At 42.3% G+C, this 15,599-nt stretch overlaps 1 protein-coding gene across 8 annotated transcripts in view; it reads left to right on the forward strand.

Moving 5' to 3' along the window:
- SPDYC (speedy/RINGO cell cycle regulator family member C) overlaps positions 1–15,599 on the forward strand; it is a 43,437-nt gene that overhangs the window by 3,576 nt on the left and 24,262 nt on the right. For 2 of the 8 annotated variants that reach the window (XM_072789863.1, XM_072789866.1), the window contains exon 1: positions 14,595–15,235. The exons of 5 other annotated variants lie outside the window; for them this stretch is intronic. The gene's annotated coding sequence lies outside the window, so the exon portion shown is untranslated. One more of the 8 variants, XM_072789864.1, reaches the window with a different exon arrangement.

Here is a 15,599-nt window from a genome sequence, read left to right on the forward strand (position 1 = left end):
CAGTGTTCCTACTCCTCCAGCCCTACCCTAGCTTCAGAAACCTGGGCATCTTGTTCACCCTCTCCCTCCATCTGTCCCCACATAAAACTGGTAATTAAATCATTTATCCAGTTGTCTACAAATATGTGTCAGATGGAGCCTGTTCTAGGAAATTAGGATGTCAGTGAACAAATAACAATCTCTGTGAAGTTTTATCCTAGTGGGTGTGATGGGTGATCAACAATATACAGAATGTAAGTGAATTATCTACTATGTTGGCAGATAATAAGTAGGTAATAAGTGCTATAGGCAAAAAGGGCAGAACAAAAAAGGATCAGGAGTGTTGGTTGGGTGCTTGAAGCAGGTTGTAGTATCAGTGAGAAGCTGAACAAAGATTAGAAGGAGGTAGGGGCGTGAGTCAAAGGGATGTCTGGGTAAAGAGCTGGAGCTAGGTAAGAGTCGACCTGTCCTGGTTTGTTGGGAGGAGGTGAGTGTGGCTGGAGTGGAAATAGCAAAAGGGTAAGGAGGAGGAGGTGGCAAAACCAGATGGCCTTAGCCATTACAAGGGCTTTAGCTTTTACTCTGAGTGATACGAGGAGGCACTGGAGGATGCTGAGTAGAGGTGAACATGCTCTACTTAGGTCTAAAAGGGTCACCCTAGCACCTGTGTTACTGAATGTAGTAGTCTGGGGTGCAGGGAAACCAGTTAGGAGGCTCTTACAATATATTACACAAGAGATGAAGTCCTGTTGATTCTATATCCAAAGTATCTCCAGAATTCATTCTTTCTTTTCCATCTTCAGTCCATCATCATCATTTCATGCTCAGGCCATTTTATTTTAAATATTTTATTTATTTGAGAGAGAGAGTGTGTGTGACAGCATGCACGTGAGTGCACGAGCAGGAGGGAGGGGGCACAGGGATGGGGAGAAGCAAACTCTCTTGATCAGGATGCCTGGCACGGGTCTCAATCCCAGGACTCCATGTCATGACCTGAGCCAAAGGCAGATGCTTAACTAACTGAGCCATGCAGGTGCCCCTGCGTGGGCCAGTTTAACAGCCACCCAACTGATCTCTTTTCCTATACTCTACTGTCTGCTTATTGTCCCCACAGTGGCCAGAAAGATCCTCTGACACCTCAGCTCACACCTTGCCTCCACTCCCTACAATCAGTCATATGCTCTGTATGTGGGGACCCCAGATGTATTATAAATACAAAAAAAGGTAAAAATGTATCTTTACCAAATCATATTTCTTTCAAAACTAAATAAATTCATCACAAATTAGATTTTGGGGGGGAGTGGACAGGAGAGGGAGAGAGAGACTCAAGAGGATTCTACACACAGTGCAGAGCCTATCATGAGGCTTGATCATATGACCCTGAGATCATGACCTCAGCTGAAACCAAGAGTCAGACACTTAACTGATGGCGCCACCCAGATGCCCCACAAATTAGATTTTTAATAAGTGAGGATAAAAAAATTAAAATACTGCATATAATAACATGTAAAATGGGAAGAAGATATGATAGGAAAGAAAAAAAATCCCCACATGTCCATTAGGAAGAGAATGGTTAGATCCATCTATTGCAATAACGTTTAATCCATTAGAAAGGCAGATTTAGGGGATCCCTGGGTGGCTTAGCAGTTTAGTGCCTGCCTTTACGCCCAGGGCGTGATCCTGGAGTCCCAGGATCGAATCCTACACCCAGCTCCCTGCATGGAGCCTGCTTCTCCCTCTGCCTGTGTCTCTGCTTCTCTCTCTCTCTCTCTCTCTCTCTCTCATGAATAAATAAATAAAATCTTTAAAATAAAAAAAGAAAGATTTAAAAGAATATCAAACACTTGCATGATTAAAAATAACTATAGGGCTTTCTATATATAATATAATGTCATCTTTTTTTTTAAGGTTTTATTTATTCATGAGAGACACAGAGAGAGAGAGAGACAGAGACAGAGACACAGGCAGAGGGAGAAGCAGGCTCCATGCAGGGAGCCCAACGCGGGACTCGATCCTGGGACTCCAGGATCATGCCCTGGGCCAAAGGCAGGCGCTAAACCACTGAGCCACCCAGGGATCCCCATAATGTCATCTTCAAATAGTGAAAGTTTTATTTATTCTTTACCAATTTGGATGCCTTTTATTCCCTTTTCTTTTTTTTTTAATTTTTTTTAAATATTTTATTTATTTATTCATGATAGTCACAAAGAGAGAGAGAGAGAGGCAGAGACATAGGCAGAGGGAGAAGCAGGCTCCATGCAGGGAGCCCAACGTGGGATTTGATCCCGGGTCTCCAGGATCGCGCCCTGGGCCAAAGGCAGGCACCAAACCGCTGCGCCACCCAGGGATCCCATATTCCCTTTTCTTATCTGATTGCTGTGGCCAGGACTTCCAGAACTATGTTGAATAAAAGTGGTGAGAGTGGACATCCTTGTCTTGTTCCTCATCTTAGGAGGAAGTCTCTGATAAATGAATTTACTAAGGTCAAAGCATATAAAATCAATGTACAGAAACCCACTGCATTCCTATACACCAATAATGAGAAATTAAGCACAAAGAGAAATTAGGAAAGCAATCTTATTTACAATTGTGCCAAAAATAATAAAATACATAGGAATAAACTTAAGTAAAGAAGTGGAAGACCTGTACTCTGAAAACTATGAGACATTGATGAAAGACATTGAGGATGATTTAGGGATACTCAGCGGTTGAGCATCTGCCTTCAGCTCAGGGCCTGATCCTGGGATCTGGGATGGAGTCCCACATCAGGCTCTCTGCAGGGAGCCTACTTCTCCCTCTACCTCTCTCTCTCTCTCTCTCTCTCTCTCTCTTTCTCTCTCTCTCTGTGTCTCTCATGAATAAATAAATAAATAAATAAATAAATAAATAAATAAATAAATAAATAAGTCTTTTTTAAAAGACATTGAAAATGATTCAAATGGAAAGATATTTTATGCTCAGGGGTTGTAAAGAATATATATTGTTAAAATGTCCATACTACCCAAAGCAATCTACAAACATAATGTAATTCCTATCACAGAATTAGAACAAACAATCCTAAAATTTGTATGGAATGACAAAACACCCCAAATATCCAACATAATATTGAAAAAGAAAAAAAAAAAAAAAAAAACCAAAGCTGGAGGTATCACAAGTCCAGGTTTTAAGTTATACTGCAAAGCTGTAGTAATCAAAACAGTATGGTACTGGCACAAAAATACACACATGAGGGGCACCTGGGTGGCTTAGTTGGTTAAAGTGCCTGCCTTCGGCTTAGGTCATGATCCCAGGATTCTGAGATTGAGCCCCACATCAGGCTCCCTGCTTAGTGGGAAGTCTGCTTCTCCCTTTCCCTCTGCCCCTCCCCCTGCTGGTGCTTTCAAATAAATAAAATCTTATTTTAAAACCGGACACATCGATCAACAGAACAGGATAGAAAGTCTGGAAAGAAACCCAGTGGTGAGAGTGAACATCCTTTATATGATCAATTAATTACATGATCAATTAATTTTTGACAAGAGACAAGAGTATACAATTGAAAAAGTCTCTTCAATAAATGGTTTTGGGAAAACTGGACCACTTTCTTACACCACACACACACAAAAAAACTTGAAATGGATTAAAGACCTAAATGTGAATCCTGAAACCGTAAAAATCCTAGAAGAGAGCACAGGGAGCTATCATCACTCATCATCAGAGAAATGCAATTCAAAATCACCATCATGAGATATCACATCACACCTGTCAGAATGGCTAAAAAAAAAAAAAAACATAAGAAACAGCAAGTGTTGGCGAGGATGTAGAAAAAAGGAACCCACAATGCACTATTGGCGGGAATGCGAACTGCAGCCACTGTGAAAAACAGTATGGAGGTCCATAAAAAAATAGGGGCACCTGAGTGGCTCGGTCAGTTAAACATCTGACTTTGGCTCAGGTCATGATCCCAGGGTCTTGGGATTGAGCCCCACATTGGGCTCCCCGCTGAGCTTTTCCCTTTTCCTCTGCCTGTGGCTCCCCCGGCTTGTGCTCGCTTGCTCTCTCTCTCTCTCTCTCTCTCTCCCTCTGTCAAATAAATAAAATCTTAAAAAAAGAAATAGAACTACCCTATGATCCAGTAATCACACTACTGGGTATTTATCCAAAGAATATGAAAACTTGATTCAAAAGGACACATGCGTCCCTATGTTTACTGCAGCATATTTACAATAGCCAAATCATGGAAGCAGCCCAAATGTCCCTTGATAGATGAATGGATAAAGAAGATGTGGTATATATACAGAATGGAGTATTAGCCTTAAAAAGAATGAAATATTGCCATTTGCAACAACATGGATGGAGCTAGAGAGTATAATGCTAAGTGAAATAAGTCAGAGAAAGACAAATACCACATGATTGTACTCATATTTGGAATTCAAGAAGCAAAACAAACGAACAAAGGGGGAAAAGGGATCCCTGGGTGGCGCAGCGGTTTGGCGCCTGCCTTTGGCCCAGGGCGCGATCCTGGAGACCCAGGATCGAATCCCACATCGGGCTCCCGGTGCATGGAGCCTGCTTCTCCCTCTGCCTATGTCTCTGCCTCTCCCTCTCTGTCTCTGTGACTATCATAAATAAGTAAAAAAAAAACAAAAAAAAAACAAAGGGGGAAAAAAGGAGACAAACAGACTTTTAACTATAGAGAACAGAGGGTTACCAGAGGGAAGGGGGGCAGGGGGATGGGTTAAATAGATGAAGGGGATTTAGAGTACACTTATCATGATAAGCATGAGTAATGTATTGTTGAATCACTATATTGTACACATGAAACAGAACACCGTAAGTTAACTATATTGTAATTAAAAGTTAAAACTTAATAAAAATAAATAAAAATAATTTTTAAAATAACCGAAACTAGGGGCACCTGGGTGGCTCAGTCAGTTAAGTGTCTGATTTCAGCTCAGGTCATGATCTCATGGTCCTAGAGTGGAGCCTCTGTCGAGCACCAAACTCAGTGGAGAGTCTGCTTCTCTCTCTCCCTCTGCCCCTCCCCCTGCTTGTGCTCTCTCTTTCTCTCTCTCAAATAAATAAAATCTTTTAAAAAATAACCCAAAGTAGGAATCTACTGAAACTTCCTGGACCTGATAAATGGTATTTATCACGCAGCCATGTGTTAGCACAGCTAACATTTTACATAACAGTACAAGACTGAATGCTTTCCCTCTAAGATCAGATTCAAGAAAAGAATGTCCACCCTTATCACTTCTAATCAGTATTATACTGAAAGTTTTAGCGAGGGTAATTAAGTAAGAAAAGAAATAAAAGACATCTAGTTAGAAAGGAAGAAATCAAAGTATCTCTGCTTGCAAATGGTAGGATCTTCTACAGAAAATCCTAAGGAATCCATCAAAAAACACTAGAGTTAGTAAATGAGTTCAGCAAGGTTGCAGGATAGAAGATCAGTATTCAAAACTCAATTGTATTTTTATTCACTAGCAATGAACAACCCACAAATAAGATCAAGAAAATTCCATTTACAATGCAATGAAAAGAATAAAATGCTTATGAATATATTAAACAAGAGAAATATAAACTGGTACACTGAATATTATAAAACATTGTTGATAGAAATTAAACATCTAAATTAATGGGAAAATATCTCATATCTATGGATTATAGGACTTAATATTGTTAGGTGGCATAGTCCCCAAAATTGATCTAAAAATTCAACAATCCCTGTCAAAATCCCTGCTGCCTTCATTGCAAAAATTGACGAGGTGATTATCTTCAAATTCATGTGGAAATGCATGAAACTCAGAAGAGAGAAAACATTCTTGAAAAGGTAGAAGAAAGTTGGAGTACTCATACTTCCTGATTTTATTTTTATTTATTTATTTATTTTTTAAAATTTTTATTTATTTATGATAGTCACAGAGAGAGAGAGAGAGGCGCAGAGACACAGGCAGAGGGAGAAGCAGGCTCCATGCACCGGGAGCCCGACGTGGGATTCGATCCCGGGTCTCCAGGATCGCGCCCTGGGCCAAAGGCAAGTGCCAAACCGCTGCACCACCCAGGGATCCCACTTCCTGATTTTATATTTATTTTTTAAAATTATTTTTTAAAGATTTTATTTATTCATGAGAGACACACACAGAGAGAGGCAGAGACACAGGCAGAGGGAGAAGCAGGCTCCATGCAGGGAGCCCAACGTGGGACTCGATCCTGGCTCTCCAGGATCGGGCCCTGGGCTGAAGGCGGCACCAAACTGCTGCGCCACCGGGGCTGCCCAATAAATAAAAATCTTAAAAAAAAAAAAGTCCAGAAATAAGCATAGACATTTATGGTCAATTGGTTATTTCCTTTTTTTTTTTTTTTTAAGATTTTATTTATTTATTCATGAGAAACAGAGAGGCAGAGACATTAGCACAGAGAAGCAGGCTCCTCACAGGGAGCCCGATGCAGGACTCAGTCCCCCAACTGGGATCACACCCTGAGCCCAAGGCAGATGCTCAACCACTGAGCCACCCAGGCATCCTATAGTCAATTGATTATCATCAAGAGTGCCAACATAATGCAGTGGGGGGAAAATAGTCTTGTCAACAAATGGTGCTAGGAACCCCACCTCACATCATACACAAAAAATTAGTTCAAAGTGGATCAAAGACCTAAATGTAAGACCTAAAACTATGAAAATCTTAGAAATAAACCAGCCATAAATTTTCATGACCTTCGGTTAGATGATGATTTCTTGGCTATGACAGCAAAAGCACAGCAATGTCAGAAAAACTAGATAAATCAGACTTCATTGGGACGCCTGGGTGGCTCAGCGGTTGAGTGTCTGCCTTGGGCTCAGGGCATGATCCCCGGTTGGGGGACTGAGTCCTGCATTGGGCTCCCTGTGAGGAGCCTGCTTCTCCCCCTGCCTGTGTCTCTGCCTCTCTTTCTGTGTGTCTCTCATGAATAAATAAATAAATAAATAAATAAATAAATAAATAAATAAATAAATATTTTTAAAAAATCAGACATCGTTAAAATTTAAAACTTTTGTGTTTCAAAAGAATCATCCAAAAATTGAAGAGACAACTCACAGAAGAAAACATTTGCAAATCATATATTTGATAAAAGACTTGTATCTAGAATATAAAAAGAACTCTTACAACTCAGAAATAAAAAGACAACCCAATTCAAAAATAGCAAAGGATTTGAACAGAAATTTCTTTAAATGGCCAATAGTCCCATGAAAATAATGCAAATCCAAACCACGCTGAGATCACTTCACATCCACTAGGATGGTTATAATAAAAAAAGACGTACACAAAAAGACCAACAATAGCAAATGTTAGCAAGGATGTAGAGGTATTGGTACCTTCATGTATTTCTGGCAGGAAATGTCAGTTCTCCTCCAAATTGACCTAACATTTCAATCTAGATAAAAACAGTTTTTCATGGAACATTAGAGTTTATTTTCAAATGTAGCTATATATGGGGGCACTTGGCTGGCTCAGTTGGAAGAGCATGCAACTCTTGATCTCGGGGTTGTGAGTTTGAGCCTCAGGCTGAATGTAGAAACTATTTAAATAAATAAAACTTTATAAAAATGTGGGGAACCTGGCTCAGTCCTTTGAGCATTCAACTCTGGTTTTGGCTCAGGTCATGATCTCAGGGTCATGGGATCAAACCCAGCATTGGGCTCCCAGCTCAGCGAGGAGTCTGCTTGAGATTCTTTCTCTCCTGCTCTCTCTACCCTTCTCTCCCACTCTCTCTAAATAAATAAAATCTTAAAAAACAAAACAAAAACAAAAACAAATGCTTCCTTTCCTAAACTGGTGGAGGGTACATAGGTGTGTCTACTTTTTTTTTTTTTTTTTTAAGATTTTATTTTAAGGCAATCTCCACACCCAATGAAGGGCTCAAACTCACAACCCCAAGATCAAGAGTTTCACTGACTGAGCCATTCAGGTGCCCCAATACCAAGTATTTTTTTTAAAGTGATATAAACACACACACACACATATATATTTATATATATATATAGTATATGATGTATAAGGCATTTAGATTTTTAAAAAAGACTTTATTTTATTTTATTTTTATTTTTTTATTTTTATTTTTTTTTTTAAAGATTTATTTATTTATTCATGATAGACATAGAGAGAGAGAAAGAGGCAGAGACACAGGAGGAGGGAGAAGCAGGCTCCATGCACCGGGAGCCTGACGTGGGATTCGATCCCGGGTCTCCAGGATCGCGCCCTGGGCCAAAGGCAGGCGCTAAACTGCTGCGCCACCCAGGGATCCCCAAAAAGACTTTATTTTATTTTATTTTATTTATTTTTTTTTTTTAAGACTTTATTTTAAAGCAATCTCTACACCCAATGTGGGGCTCGAACCCACAACCCTAAGATCAAGACTCTCATGCTTCACTGAATCAGCCAGGCACCCTATAGTTTTCTCTTTTTGTGTTCTGGAATATTTCCTTAAATAATAAGAATGAGGTGAGTCTCTAATGTAGAGACATTTCTAAGACATTTTATTAGGTTAAAAAAGTAACTTACAGACATTTTATTAGGTTAAAAAAGTAACTTAAATGTTAGAAGTATGATTTCATTGATGTAAAGAAAAAAGCTGTGTGTATTTATATACATACTACGTATTACATGCATCTATTAAGAATACACTTTTAAAGGGGATGACTAGTGGCACCTGAGTTACTCAGTTGGTTAAGTGTCTGATCTCAGCTCAGGTCTTTTTTTTTTTCAGCTCAGGTCTTGATCTCAGGGTTGTGAGTTCAAGCCTCATGTTAGTCTACTTAAAAAAAAAATTAAAAAAATAAAGGGGACATCTCTAGGAAAAAGAAGAGGAGGTGGGATGGAGAGAGGAGTGTTGTGAAGAGAGATGGCTGTGTTTTACCCTGCATACCTATGAGCAGCTTAAAACCACATGAAAGGGAATGTATTCATCTATTACTTGTGTGATCGTTTATAAAATGATTTTGAGAATTTCAGTAAGTCAAAAAAAAAAAAAAAATGCAGATACCCATGACCCAGCAATTTCAATCTAGGAATCCATCTTGACAAAGAATTCACTGAAGCACAATTTGTAATAGAGAAAATTTAGAAACAACTACATGACCATCAATGGTGAAATTATATAACCATACAGCAGAATGCTATAGTAGTAGCTAAAGTTCATCAAATGCATAATATGTGCAAGACCCTACATTCATGTTTTCACTTAATCCTTGCAAGGTAGACACCATTTTTTCTCTCATTTTATAGATGAGAAAATGGAGTCTCAGAGAGGTTGAGCCATTTGATCAGTTATTTAGACATAGGCTTTGAACTTGGGTCTATCTGATTTCACAATCATTCACCTTGACCACTGTGTCTCCTAAACACAGGCATTAAGAAAGATGAATTTATTTATTTTTATTTATTTTTAAAAAGATTTTATTTATTTATTCATGGGAGACACAGAGAGAGACAGAGACATAGGCAGAAGGAGAAGCAGGCTCCTCACAGGGATCCTGATGTGGGACTCGATCCCTAAACTGGGATCATGCCCTGAGCAAAGGCAGATGCTCAACCGTTGAGCCACCCAGGCATCCCAAGAAGATTGAATTTAGATCAATGCCACTGCCATGAAAAGTTGTTCATCCTATGTTATTATAAAAAAAGTTTATAAAGTGGTTATTCAGTAAGATTTCAATTTTGTGAACTGGAAAAAAGATTCTTAGAATATCTGAAGGAATATTCACCAACTATCAGGTGGAAAGGTAGAGGTAGGACTAGGTCCGTGTTCATAGGTTATATTAGAAATTTCTAAAAAAAAAAAAAATTTCTGTAAGGTTTGAATTTTTCACCAAGAAAGAGGATTCCTTTCATAAACAGAAAAGTAAGGATTTCAAAATAAAGACAGCAGTAATTCTGGGTTGTTGGGAGCTGCATGGCAGAGTAAGCCTGAGGCTTCATGGAGGAGGGCACCGTTGGTATTCTGGAGGACAAATAGCCTTCAGATCAGAGACCTCAGCTGTCTGCCCATAGGCACATCCAGCTAGATGGTTGAGTTTTGTTAGACCTGCACAGCACTGATAATTTTTATCAATTAATTGTCATTGCTTAAAACGTATAAGATTTCACATAAGAGGTAAGGATGCCTGGCTTCTCCAGGAAACTTGGCTGTGTGGCCCCACTGAGTCCAACTTCCTGATTAGAGCTGCTTAGATGGGGCCAGTGCTTTCCAGTTCCAGCAGCCAAGGTCACTCCTGCTCGTTACCTGTCCCGGTTCTGTGGACATAAGCTTTGTTGCATGGGGCACACATTGAAATGGAGACATTCTTGGCACTCCTTGAGCAGCCATGCCCACTCCTAATTCAGCTGGGTATTGGCTCCAGGGGCACACACCAGGAATTTGTCCCATCATTTATCTGACATACTTATTACATTCTGTTTCTTCTCTAGACAAAGCTCATGCTGGTGTGAAAATCAATAAAAGGAAATCTCATTTAGGATGGAGCTAGGAGGCCAGCAGGGGGAGCTCTCAAGCCCAGCACTAGGGGTCTACCGCAGACCCAAAGGGAAGAGTGGGATCCTGCAAGTAGATACTTCTGTGCTATCCCAGTGGGAGGAAGGAAAATTTCTTCCTGCCCCAGCAACAGTCAAAGACAGTCACAGTTCAGCCATTGAGAAGCCACTATACTTCAAGCTCCCAGTTTACTCTAATAGATTTTTATTTTTTTTAAATTTATTTATTTACTCATGAGAGACACACACACAGAGGCAGAGACACAGGCAGAGAGAGAAGCAGGCTCCATGCAGGGAGCCCGATGTGGGACTCAGTCCCGGGACTCCAGGATCACGCCCTGAGCCAAAGGCAGGCACTAAACTGCTGAGCCACTATCCCCAGATTTTTAATTTATAAGCCACTATAGTTCAAGTTCCCAGTTTACTCCAATAGATTTTTAATTTATAACTCCCAACTCCCCCTTTTCCTTTATTAAAGAGTGGTCCTCTCTTTGTTCAGGGAGTTACTTACCTGTGGTTTTGCTGGAACTGCCTTGTAGCTTCCAGGTTGTAATTCTCAGCAGTTCCCGAATAAACCCATCTTTAGCTTTTGCTGGTAAAACAACCAGCTGCTCCAGATGATGCCGTATGCAGGAGAAAAGAGCTCTCCACTTGAGACCTTGCCCCAGTTGCAAAGTTGTAAAGAAATAAATGGTGGCTATTGTTGTAAAACTTTACATTTTAGGGTGGTTTGTTTCATAGCAATAGATAACTCAAACAGTGGGCATAATGTCTGATTTATCTCATGGTTCCCAGCCCCAGGGCCTGGTACAAAACAAGAGTTCAGTGAATATTGAAAAAGTGAATAAATAAACATTTGGATGATGAATAGATGGGTAGATAATGGCATTGACTCAGGCCTGACAGCCCTGGAGTGGTAGTTTCTGGCAGAATCAGGGACACAAGACAGCAGCTTCGTGGAGGATTGAAGGGACAGTTTCTTTTGGAATTGTTCTAAATCATTTCCTGGGCAAGGTTTCAGTCAGAGCCACTGAAGGTGACATATCACAGGCAGTGCAAAGACAGCTGTCCTGGTGAGGTGATAACTGCCATCCAGGGACCTGGAAGCTTCCCCAGTGCAGTGGTTCCAGAGCCACACCATGCGTGCTGGTGTCACACCAGCAGAAGGAATGCCTGGGGGTCAGGGGTGGCCCTCCATTTCACTCAGTTCCAGAGTTAAGTCTCACATGATTGCAATTGAACAGCTGGAACATGTTTTTTTTTTTCCCCAATACAAACTCTGCAGTCCAAGAAGGAAGCTGGGAGGAGGCTGGGACAGATGCCAGGTGAGCCAGATGGCTACACCCGCATCCACTCACTGCTCTCACTGGGCATTTGGATCCTTACGTGACCTGCTGCCTCCCCGCCATCCCTCATGCACTTTGTGTTGTGGCCAACCTTCACTTGTCCTCCTCCCTCAAACTCTGCTCATCTCTTCAGCATAACTTTCTTCTCTTTTGCTTTTCCTTTGTGTAAGACACTTTCCTCCTCCTGTTTGCCCGGAAAATGCTTAGTGCACATCCAAAGACACTCTCAGGCATCAGCTGTAAACCTAAACGAATCTCTCCCTCCCTTGTTGATGGTGGCATTGAGCCGATGTGAACACAGTCTCATCTAATGCTGTATTGCAATTGTTCCTGTGTCTGTGACCTCTGTCAGCGCAAAGTTCGGAATAATAATAATAACTCCTATGTGTGTGATGTAAGCTGTAAGGATGATCACACAGCCCGTGTGTGTTGAGTTCTGATTGTATGACTGGATCAGAACAATCCCATAAGCCAGGTACTATTATCATGCTTCTTTCATAAATGGGGAAACTAAGGTACAGAAAGATTAGATAACTTGCCTGAGGTTTGCACAACTAATAGGGAAAGACAAACTCAGGACTGAAACCCAGGCAGGGTAGCCCCACAGCCCCACTCTCACCCTCTTTACTTTGTAACACATCCATCCTCTCAATTCCTATGACAAATTGCCAGTTTTTCTAAAGTAAGCTCTAAGCCCAACGTGGGGCTTGAACCCATGACCCAAAGTTCAAGAGTTGCATGCTCTACTGACTGAGCTAGTCAGGTGCCCCAAGTTGCCATTTTACTGATGAGAAAGTTGAAGCTCAGAGAGGCTAGGGAACTTAGCGGAGTCACCCTGCTGGAGAGTGGCCAAGCTAGGACACTGGTTCCCCAACATTCCCTAGTTGCACTTCTTGTGCACCAACTCCCCAGGACCTGTGGTGAGTTCCACTCTCAACTCCAGGAGTATCTGGGCCTCAGCCATTCCCCATAGTCTCTGGGCAAAGCCAGGGAAGAATCACCACTGAGCTAGACAACCTGCGTGTCTTTGGAGGGACAAAGCAGGGACAGGGAACCCAAGTCTCTGACTGCTGCAAGGAGCAGGTGGCCAGGAGTGAGGCCAGGTCATAACTCTGAACATGGAACCTGAGGACATCTATGAAAGGGACACAGAATACAGGGGTGGGCTAAGGACAGGTCCAGGGACAGCACCTGTTACCCAAGTGTATTACAAAGAAAGGTGTTGGGGGCAATAAGTTACTGGCTTGGATAATCAGCACTTGGCCAATCAACACATTAGCTTATAGGGCCTGTTATGTGCCAGGCACAGGGCTGTGTGCTGGGGACTCAGTAGAGACCAAAATGATACTTTGTGGCCTCATGAGCCTTCTTGCTTGGTGCAGGAAATGTGGGACACACACTTTTCCTCCTGCCTCTTTCCCATTAGAATGGATGGAGTTTCCCTCCTGCCACTGATTCAGTTTTTTTTTTTAAAAGACTATTTCTTTGAGAGAGAGAGAGCACAAGCAAGAGAGGCAGAAGCAGGAGGGAGCAGGGATCCCGCTCCCTGCTGAGCAGGGAGCCCGATGTGGGGCTTGATCCTAAGACCCCAGGATCATGACCTGAGCCAAAGGCATACGCTTCACTGACTGAGCCCCCCAGGTGTCCCTGATTCAGTCATATCTTTATCCAGCAAGTATTTCCTGCATGCCCACCATGAGCCAGCCCTTATGCTAAGTGTAAAGAATGCATTAGTGAGCAAAACATAAAAATCCCTGTTCCGGGGCAGCTGGGTGGCTCAGTCAGTGAAGTGTCTAACTTCAGCACAGGTCATGATCTCAGGGTCCTGGGATGGAGCCCTGGGCCGGGCTTCCTGCTCAGCAGGGAGCCTGCTTCTTCCTCTCCCTCTGCCTGCAGCTCCCCTAGCTTGTGCTGTCTCTCTTTCCAATAATGATAAAATCTTAGGATGTCTGGGTGGCTCAGCAGATTAGCGTCTGCCTTTGGCTCAGGCCGTGATACTGGTCTGGGGATCGAGTCCCACATTGGGCTCCCTGTGAGGAGCCTGCTTCTCCTCTGTCTATGTCTCCGCTTCTCTCTGTGTCTCTCAGGGATAAATAAAAAATAAAATCTTTTAAATTAAAAAAAAAAATCCTTAAAAAAAAATTCCCTGTTCCCGGAGCTTCCAGTCAATAGACAACAAATAAACAAGGGAACACACAGAGAAGTGTTGACTTTGGGAAATCAAGAAGGGAAGGGAGGTGGAGCAGGTGAGAAGGACCCAGAGTGAAGGGAGGACAGTCCTCTCTCTGCAGGAGGTATGCACAGATGTGGGCTCAGGTAGATACAGGACCAGGACAAGGGAGTGAGTGTGGGAAGTGGGAGGAGCAATGAGATGTCACACCCAGTTACATCAGAAAGGGGAGTTGGGGGCAGCCCAGTGGCTCAGCGGTTTAGCACCACCTTCAGCTCAGGGCCTGATCCTGGAGACCTAGGGTCGAGTCCCACGTTGGGCTCCCTGCATGGAGCCTGCTTCTCCCTCTGCCTGTGTTTCTGCCTCTCTCATGAATAAATAAATAAAGTCTTTAAAAGAAAGAAAGGAAAGAAAGAAGAAAGAAAGAAAGAAAGAAAGAAAGAAAGAAAGAAAGAAAGAAGAAAGAAAGAAAGAAAGAAAGAAAGAAAGAAAGAAAGAAAGAAAGAAAGAAAGAAAGAAAGAAAGAAAGAAAGAAAGAAAGAAAGAAAGAAAGAAAGAGGAGTGGGATCTGAGTACAGAAACACAGGAGAATTCCAGAAGGTGGGAGCCCAGGGACCCCACGGCCCAAGTCCACTGTGAGGCAGCCCTCAGGTGCCGGAAATACACAGGCGAATGAATGGGTTCAGCCAGGGTGGGCTGCTCCTAGGATGCATCCATGTGCTCTTGATACTCTTTTTTTTTTTTTTTTTTTTTTAAGATTTTATTTATTTATTCATGAGAGACACAGAGAGGCAGAGACACAGACAGAGGCTGGCTCAGGTCAAGACCCAGGGATCATGAACTGAGCAAAAGCCAGACACTCAACCACTCAGCCACCCAGGTGCCCCAATACTCCTCTTTTCAAGAGGTGCCCCTAGTTCTCCTCTCTTTGAGTGTAAACTGGTCTCAGTAATTTGTGTCTAAAGAGCAGATTAAAACAAAAGCAATGGTGTGACTTGTGAGACTTGGTCACAAACAGCACTTTAGCTTCCTGCTGGCTCTCTGACTCTGGGGGCAGCCAGATGCCATGGCAGGAAGACTGGAGCAGCCCTCTGGACAGGACCACATGGTATGGGGTGGAGGCCCTGTAGCCCACAGCCATGTGAATGAGTCCCCAGGGAGGGGGACCTGAAAGCCTCTGGCCCCTACCGAGCCTTCAGATACGGTAGCTCTGGTTGACATCTTAACTGCAAACCTCATGAAAAATGGTGAGTCAGAACTTCCTAGCTCTGTTGCTCCTAAATTTCCTAACCCATGGAACAGTGAAGTGGTAAGTTGTTTTTTTATTTAAACCAAAGTTCTGGGGTAATTTTTTTTTAATTTTTTATTTATTTATAATAATCAGAGAGAGAGAGAGAGAGAGGCAGAGAGAGGCAGAGACACAGGCAGAGGGAGAAGCAGGCTCCATGCACCGGGAGCCCGACGTGGGATTCGATCCCGGGTCTCCAGGATCGCGCCCTGGGCTAAAGGCAGGCACCAAACCGCTGCGCCACCCAGGGATCCCCCGGGGTAATTTTTATACAGCAACAGATAACTAATATAGCAGGTATCTTTGATTGTGACGAGCAATCG

The sequence above is a fragment of the Canis lupus genome, chromosome 21 (genome assembly GCF_048164855.1).
Source record: "Canis lupus baileyi chromosome 21, mCanLup2.hap1, whole genome shotgun sequence".
In the NCBI taxonomy this organism is placed as follows: Eukaryota; Metazoa; Chordata; class Mammalia; order Carnivora; family Canidae; genus Canis; species Canis lupus.